Genomic DNA, 7411 nt, shown 5'->3' on the forward strand with positions numbered 1-7411 from the left:
GTCTTGTCTTTGCCTTTGGGATTGTAGGAATGTCTCCATAATGGGTGACGGGTAAGATTTTTGGATCCAGTCTCGACTTAACTGGTCGATAGCCTAAAATTTTGGTGGCGGTATAATCAGTAGTAATTACTGTGGTATCAACTCTGTTCCCTAAAAGGAACCAAACAGGGATGCGAGTAGGTGGCACTCCAGTTGTGTTGTGAGACTGTCTGACGGACTTGACGTCCTTTAAAATTTCCTTCTTCATGCGAGGGGAAATTGCATGTCCTACTCGTTTAAGTAACTTGCTAACTGAACATTCTTCTTTGTCTAGCCTTTTGAAAACTTTACTAGCTCGAGTGATAGGAGTGAACTTTTCTCTCCTCACCATGTCCATCAGTATCTGTTAAAGGATGGAATCTACTCCCTCGTAGAATTAAATAATTTCTGATAATCCTTCTTCATTTTGATGAGGCTCCTCCTCAATGGGTGTCTTCTTAGGAGTCTGGGCTTTGATGGCCCTCCAAACCCTTTTGACGGTTCCTTTTTTGGGTTCGGGTCAATGATACAGTCCTTAAGCTTGATCTGATTTCAAACACGGATGGTGGGACAATTAATCCCTCAGTAGGATCCTCAATAATCATTAATTCTTTCCCCTTAGCAACACCGGGGATACCAGGTTTGGCAGGTGTCGTGATTGCAGTAGTTTTGGCCTTCTTGCAGGCAGGGAAGTCTTGAAGGCAGTTCAGGTTGAATTCTGCAGAACGGTTCCTGTATTTCTGAAGCGGCAATCTTCATTACTACAAACGGGGCTTTCTCGAGGATGACCTCGAGACCTTCAAATCTAGCTCCAAATTTGATGGTAGGAGCGAGGTTACGGGCTTCGTGGCTTGTTGGCAATTTGCAGAAAAAGGTCAGCGTTAGGTAAGCCATTGTAGCAAGCTTTAAAACAGAAAGTTTGGGGGTTAGCTATATGGCCAAAACCTTGTAATTTTTAGTGCAAGCACTGAAAGTAGAGGTTGATATGTAGACCGAGCGGGTCTTAATTTATGGGTATTTTAAAATTTTGTTTAAGACAAATCAATAGGTGGAAACTTTAATTAATATAAGAAAATTTTAAAGTGCGCACAACACAACACAATTTGGTTTAATTTGTAGAATAACAAATCAAATTTGGAAGGGAGATGTGAAGTATTTTAGGATTCAGTGCGGGACCCATTTAGTGGCAGACAATGCTCAGGTGGAACTAGTCCACCGACACACCTGTTGGAGGTCCGACCCCACATGAAAATTTAACGAGTCCTTAATGGCCTCCTGAACCCCTCTGTTCCAAGATGGTCGAACAGACAATCCTGAAGTCCAAAGAATTGGTTGTACTTTCCCAAGACAGAAATGGGTAAAGTATGTCAATGAAAGAAGAGTAATTTGGTCCAAGAGGGACATTGACACATTACTAGTGTGTGAAGATAATATTTTCTTATTTCAATGGAGAGAAAAGCCTGTCTCCAGTGTAGTCGCCGTAAGCTGTCAGCAAGAATTGAGGATGAGGCTCGATCAGATAAACTAAGGAATATATGACATCCGTTTGGTCTGTGAAACCTTTGTGTTTGTCGACAAGTTCTCCTATTTAATATAAAGAATAAATAGGGTTTATATTAAGTTGGGTTCGAACATGTTGCCTATAAGGGCAGGCCCCTATAGTTAATTACATCTTAAATGACCAAAGTCACCTAAGAAAAATCTCGATAAAAATCAGGAATTATTATCTTCAAGGAGTTACAAAAGGTAGGTCTTTTCAATGAGATCGAATGTAGAGGTGTGAAAGGGGATTGGTTCAAATTTGGAACATTTTGTTGTAGAGTCCAAAGGAGGAAGAACTAGGGGACGTCATGAATCCAGAGGAGAACCCTGGTGACTTGTCAAGCTATCCAAATGTTTGGTTTCATTTTTGATGAGAAATATTTAGGTGTTCCATCCTGCCAATTTTATTAGTTAAGGCTTACATTCGTGTGAAACTATCACATAAATAGCCTGGAAGATGTGAGGGTTTAGGTCGTGATGAACGATTACCTCAGATTCTTAAGACGAGTTAGGGCTTATATTGTATTATAGCAGGGTTTGTATAGCAGGGTTATACAAAAGGCCTAAAGATAAGGCGAGGATTTACATTGCATAAGCAAGCAACCTCAAACTCATATTGCTTTGTTGTAAGGAAGGAAGATTGATTTAGCTAGGGAAGACAGGTTTTGCTGTTGAAGATGGCCGGGCTGCCCCCCAAGCTAGCTCCAAGCTCCTATTGCGACAAGTTTGAGTCATCTAGTGTGTCAAGTTATAATGTTAAATCAGGCGGCCCTATGGTTGAAGCTCTTTAAATTTTATGGGGGCATGTTAAATTTGATTAGAGAGACACTGGTTAGGATCTTATGATTCCCTAGTTCCGACACCACTATTTTCTATTGGATTCACTTAGTCCAAATGAACTTACTAAACTTAACTTAATGAGTTCCATAATTTCATTTAGACCGTGGGAAGCCTCGTTAGCAACCGTAGGTTATCTCCTCCAAGGAATTCTCGATCATCTAATAGAGACATCTTAATTTAGTTGCAATTGTAGTTTTGTGTGATGTTTGTGATTAAATTTTGAGATGTTTTATATTTTGAATGTTGTGGCGGTGAATTTTATCTTGGTTGATTTTTTTTTCAGTTTTGGTTTAGGTTTTGTGGCTATCCTGATAGTTTTAGTTTTCATGCAAGGTGACATCGTTGTTTAGAATGCTAGTTTGTGAGCATAAAAAGTATAATATGAAAGTACAACAAAGACAACGCTGTAAACTGTAAAAGCGTACCTGGCGAGTCTTCTTGTTCCACCACCTGAAATTTAAAATGCATGTGAGGGCAGTTCAAGTAGAGGCAAAAAAGTAAAGTTTTGGTATTTTTCCTAACCCTATGTCATATCTTAGTGGGTCCTTAGGAGTATAATTAAGGCTGATTTTGTTAAGAAAAGCATATTAAGTTTAGCAGACCTCTAAGGTATCCAACAGGTTAGGAGGAAGAAGCAGGTCGATGCTTCCCTCTTATCACCTGGTGAAAAGCCTCGAGCTCATTTAAACTTATTATGCTGCTTAATAATTCATCCTATACCCTTAGTGCTCAGTGAGCATTGATGTCTCAATTATCCCTAAGAATAGGGTAATTATCACTCGTAATTCAATTTAAGAATTATGTGGGTAAAGACCCTTAAAGAGGAAAATTTAAGAGACTTAGCCAAATTTTGACTTGGGCTTGTAGTGTTTAAAAGATGTTTACTTTTCTAATCCTTATTTAAATGAAACTTGATTTAGCCTAAGTCACTACAAAGCCCTTAAGACTTTGGTGAGTGTCTTAGTCATTGCAAATGAAATTGATTTATAAGTGATGGTGATGATTCATGTTTTTATTTTTTTTTGTTCATCAAATAGGGGTATTAAATTAGTGAGTTATTAACACCCAAAATGATACCCCTAAATGTAGGATCATTTAATCGGCTAGACTCCCAAATTTATGTAATTTAAGGAGTTTGCAAATTTATCCTTTTTAATTAGGACAAATGAGATTGGTTTCTACCAGTTAACCCCTTGTCTTTCAAAAGGGATTTCAAGGTTAAATTAATTTGGAAACTAAGCAGATTTCCCATTTCCCTTTCTGAAATTAGGCTTAATGTTAATTAAGGCTAAATTTCCAAAATTACACATTTGCCCCTAAGGCTCTATCACTTCATAATTCATCAAATGTAATCCAAATGACTTTGGAATTTTATCCTACCTAACTCATGGGTCAATTGAGACATCAGAGGAGAAATTGTGATTTTTCAAAATTTAATTTATCTATATAATTATTTTTAATGCAAAAATAGGATTTTTTAAAGAAAACTCCTCACTTGACCAGGGTAAATCCTAATCCCTTGACATTTTTATTGGAGGTAGGATTAAACCAGAGAAACCTTTGCTTAGACTAGAGAATCATTTGGACAAAATTTCATGATTTGTTAAGTTTTATTTGAATTTTAAGAATTATTTTAAATTCTGGAGTGTTTATTCATTATAAAATATTTTAAATGTGAAAAATTAAGTTTAATATTTTTATTAAATCTCTCTAATGTCAAAAGACACAAAAAAATAATTTTCACATTTTTTTATTTTCTTTTATTCTTCTTTGAATTATTGGAATTATTTTAGTAAAAATACATTTTTACCCTTTAAAAATTATTTTAAGCTTCAAATTAAAATTATTTTAAGCTTCAAAATTCAATATCTTTATTTAGAAAATTAGGAAAAATATCCTAATTGTTCCTAAGTGCTTAGGAAGCAATTTAGAACATTTTCATGAATTTTATTATTTTTGTGATTTTTATGGATTTTTAATTATCTAAATATTTAAAAATAGGCTAAAAATCAAGTTTTTATTTTAAATACCATTTTATTTTCAGAAAATACTCCTAATCATAGAGAACTCAAAAACAAGTTTTTATAAATTTTTGAGTTATATTTTGATTTTTAAAAATCATTTAATTTTGATTTTTAAAAATCAGATTTTTAAAAATCATTTAAGTGCCAAAAAGGATATTTATCTTTAAAAATCAACTTAAGTTACCAAATGAACTCAAAATGCTTTGAAATTTTTATGGTGAGTTCTTTGGATCCTAAACAACAATGGAGATCAAAAATCAAGTCATTTTGATGCTTGTATTTTCCAAAATTAATTATCTTAGTGATTTAGGATTTATGAAGATTAGTTGCATTTTAAATGACTTGACTCATGAGAAACTTTCCTAAGGGTTCTCTAGTCATAGTAAATCTTTCAAAATTTTCTTGGATTTTTCTCAGTAAAATGCTAATTATCATGATTAATTTATGCAAATAATAGACATAAACTTGAAAAATATGGATCTATGTCTAGGGACCTCCTTTGACTTTGGAAAAATCAGAGGATGTTCCCTAAGACATAGACAACAACATGCTAAAATTCCAGGCCATGGTGATATTCTTACATGCATGGAGAATCAAAACATTCAAATCAGTGTTTAGTTAATTAAAAATAAAATATGCATCAAATGGTCCAAATCATTTCCACATTGTTCTCCCCTATTCACTGAGCAAGAGAGTATTTTTATTTTATTTTTGTGATTTTTCTACACTAAGATATGGATTATTTTAAATTCCCTATTTATCTATTTAAATGTGTGGCGCTGACTGGATCCTAGGCAGCTCTGGTTGGACGCTGCCATCCACGTAGCCACTGATTCAGCCCGCAGTTCATATAAGGAAGCGTTGTCCGGCTCGATCTCCTCCATCCATCTGATATACGTGCGATCGGACGACTACCCGTCATCATCCCCGATAGAGTGATCCCGTGACCGTCCACACTAAAACTTAAGATCCCGTGACCGTCCACACTTAGGGTTTGATTCTGAACACATCCATACAGTTAATGTACCACGAAATCAAGCCTATGTAGATGGAGAATCAAAATAAGATCGAGAGGAGGATAAGTTTTATACCTTTGCTCTGAGAAGGGAAGCTTCGATCAGAGATGCTTGACACATTCGTTGGGGTCTAAGCAGACTAGGGATTAAGCCTCTGGCTGTGGTGCAAAGCCTAGGTAGGAATTCGACCAAGCCCAATTTCAGTTGTTGGTCTAAAACTATGCTAGGGGCTCTGTGGAAGGGGAATTTGATGGGGTTTTTCTTTCTCTCACTATCGTGAAGGTGTGGGTGAGTTTAATTTGATTTTTGTGGAGTGTAGGAGTGTAATGAGCTCTGTTCATGTTTTTAGGCAGAGATTCAAGCTCAAAATTGGGCTCCGACAAGAGGATTCAGGGTAATGTGGTGGTTAGATGCACTGAGGAGGTCTCAAAGAGGCTTTGGGATCAATTTGAGGAAGTCTCCCAAAGGGAATTTCATCACTACTTCCATGGCCATATAGGGGAGATTTTATAAAAAATGGCTTAAGGCTTGCTGCCATGGCCAATTGGGGGGTGAAATGTGCTGCCTAGGTGGAGGGCAGAGAGGCTCCAACATTTAATTTGGATGAGGTGGCCTCTTGGCTTGAATTGGATTTAATTCCATGGGGGTGGCTCTTGATTTGGCCATTTTTCGGCCACTAGGCCGGCCAGGGGGAGGTGGCTAGGAGCTCAGGGAACCCAGAGGAATATGTCAAAGCAATTTAATGTGTTTAGGCTTTGTTTTGGCAAAAATATCCTAAACTTAAGCAAATATGGAATGAAATCCCTTAATTTAGGGGACTTTTGGTCCATGGATTAGTTTAGGTGGTTTTAAGAGGTTTAGGCTGGCCACTAGGGTCCAACTAATGGCTTTGGGGTCATTAATTTGGTGACTTTGGGGTAGTTAGGGCATCTTTAGTGCATGGGTTCAATGTGGGTTCAAGTGATCAAAGCTTGGGTTTGGGCTTGGCTAGCCATGTCAATTGGCCCAATTTTTTGATCAACATTATGTAGATGATTGTTATAAAGATTTTTGGTGAAAAATTAAATGATTTTGAGTTCAATTGGAGGGTCAATTTGGAGGATTTTTTAAATTTGGTCAATTTAGGCATGTTGGGCTAGACTTGGGTCTAGGTTAGGTTAGCCTTGGGCTAAGTCCAAATTTAATTGTCCAAATGATCAAGGGAGATGCTTTGAAGTTTTTTCATGAAGTAATAGAGTGGAAATGGTGGGGCTAAGGCCATCAATTTGGTGAGATTTTGAGACATGGCCAATTTGAGGCAAATTTGGGGCTTTTTGGACTTAGGTTGAAATCAAATAAAATTGAGGCCTCACCAAGGCCAATTTAAGGTCAATTTTGATGTATGGGAATACTATTAAGGTTTTTCAACACAAATTGATGTAAGTTGAGTAGGCCATTGGTTCAATTTGGTGGAACCAAGTCATGAGGCCAAAATTGGGGTTTTGATCTAAATCAAAATTGGGTTCAAATCATGGACCAATTGGGCTTGGATTTGATTTATATTGGTCATATGAAGAGTGAATTTGAGTTTATAATTAAAATTGGGGTAAATTGTGACCAATTTGATAAACATTTGAGGTGATTTGGGGAAAATATGGCCCTTTAAAGGGCAATCTGGGGGTTTTGGTCAAAGATGGTCAAATTGGCCAAATTGGGTCATGTGGTAGTTGAGGAAAATGAAATTGGGAATATTTAGAAGGTTTTTTTGAGAATTTTTGGGATTTTTTAGAATTTTTTGGAAGTTTAGGCTCTGGAGGGGTATTTTGGTAATTTGGTAATTTTTGTGCTTTTGGGTAGTTTGGGTGTTTTCATGGTGTTTGAAATGATTTTTGAACCAATTTGGGTATTTTAGGTAAATTTGGGAATTTTGGCCAAATTTGGGGTCCCAAGGGTATCTAGGTAATTTGGGGGAGTTTAGGGGCAAAAGGCTAG

This window comes from Phalaenopsis equestris, unplaced genomic scaffold (assembly GCF_001263595.1).
Source record: "Phalaenopsis equestris unplaced genomic scaffold, ASM126359v1 Scaffold000149, whole genome shotgun sequence".
Taxonomy (NCBI): Eukaryota; Viridiplantae; Streptophyta; class Magnoliopsida; order Asparagales; family Orchidaceae; genus Phalaenopsis; species Phalaenopsis equestris.